The sequence below is a fragment of the Mastomys coucha genome, unplaced genomic scaffold (assembly GCF_008632895.1).
Source record: "Mastomys coucha isolate ucsf_1 unplaced genomic scaffold, UCSF_Mcou_1 pScaffold22, whole genome shotgun sequence".
In the NCBI taxonomy this organism is placed as follows: domain Eukaryota; kingdom Metazoa; phylum Chordata; class Mammalia; order Rodentia; family Muridae; genus Mastomys; species Mastomys coucha.
In genome coordinates this window covers 213,890,050-213,891,553 of record NW_022196905.1, presented here as the reverse complement: position 1 = coordinate 213,891,553, position 1,504 = coordinate 213,890,050, and the positions used below count along the sequence as shown (strand labels likewise).

General features: G+C 47.0%; 1 protein-coding gene across 3 annotated transcripts in view; it reads right to left on the bottom strand.

The window, feature by feature from the left end:
• Iqcm (IQ motif containing M) overlaps positions 1-737 on the bottom strand; it is a 693,129-nt gene extending 692,392 nt beyond the window's left edge. For all 3 annotated transcript variants that reach the window (XM_031340352.1, XM_031340354.1, XM_031340355.1), the window contains exon 1: positions 697-737. The gene's annotated coding sequence lies outside the window, so the exon portion shown is untranslated. The remainder of the gene's footprint in view (positions 1-696) is intronic.
• Positions 738-1,504: the final 767 nt, after the last annotated feature.

Below are 1,504 nucleotides of genomic sequence, written 5' to 3'. Positions count from 1 at the left end.
TATATATATATATATATTTAAATATGAGAAATCAGTGATACAAGTGTTAAGTTTCAAAACGGAAACAAACGGCTGAGATGCCTATTCAATACATCAAAATGAACCTGACCTTCAGGTTCTCCCAGCATCTCACAGTCCCTACCTGCCACACAGTATGGCTGCTATACTCTGCCCTCTTCCCTGAACTTTCCAGCTCATGGTCTGAGCTGCCTTTTCCCTAAAGACTCTTCCCTATGTAATCCAGACATCTTGGTTACCCAAGGTCTTTGTACCTTTGACCTCTTGGCTGATGCACCTGGTTCCCCTCTCTTTCTTCTCCCTTCCCCTCCTGCCTATGTTGGACTCAGAAAGTAGACTCATCTACTTGAGGACGCAGTCTTGGGTACCTGCCATACAGCTGGAGCAAATGTTCAATGAAATCCATCAAAACCACAGGTAGACATCATCCCACCCCAAAGGCAGAATTGTTCAAACAAAGTGTAGGAAGACTTGCGATTGAACTGCCACAAGCATGCCTGAAACAGGCATTGACACTGGCTGGAAAAGCCTTAGAAGCAAGTGCCCATCTCCAACCTCAAAGAAGGCAGCTGACACAGACAGTCCCCGGCACCCATTCCACTCTAGACACGAGGACAATAGACCCGACCAGGGCTCCCAAAGGCTAGATACCCTGCGACCCAAAGACTGCTCCATCACCTTGGCGCCGTTATGCTGCAAACAATCGCACTACATTTCCCATGAGCCCGTGGAGCTACCACAACCACCTTCGGGCGCTCAAGTTCTTTGTTAACCCTTTCTTGGCCAATTGTCCTTAAACTGTTGGGTGCAACTGTGAAAAGTCGGCTGCTTTATGTGAGTGGATAGTAATGGTTGGGAGTGCAGGATGGCTTTATTATTTGCTCCCCAAATGGACAAGGGCAAAAAGGCTGTGGTCTTAGCTGGCACATCAATTGTACACACACACACACACACACACACACACACACACCACACACCACACACCACACACCACACACCTCCTCTGTATCTTTGGTCCTGAATGTTACTATAGGGGTGCCAGATGGTCTTAAAGTCTGAAAGGTGACATCACATGGTGTGTGCTGGAAGGAAGGAGATGGCCAGGTATGAACCTGCACAGGAATGGTATCGCAGACTAGTGGGAAAATAAGTGGAAAGGGAACAAATGTTGGCCAAAAGCCTAAAGGAACTTGGGAATGGTTACGGAAATGAAATGACAGGACAGATTCTTGTGAATGGTGGGGAAAAGAATAGAAGCAAGAGGACTCCTGTGGTGAAGAGAAAGGTAAAGAAATAGTAACTAGCACACTGCAGGCAGAAAGGAAAGACTAAGAGAAAGACAAGAAGGCAAGTGGAGGAGATGACTATCACATCCTGCCTTGGGGTTGTTTGTAATGTAAATAGGCTACAGCAACACAGGGAGGAACCATCTTCCTAGATCAGCACACAGTAAAACCTAAGGATGGCTGGCTGGGAAAGCGCTGCT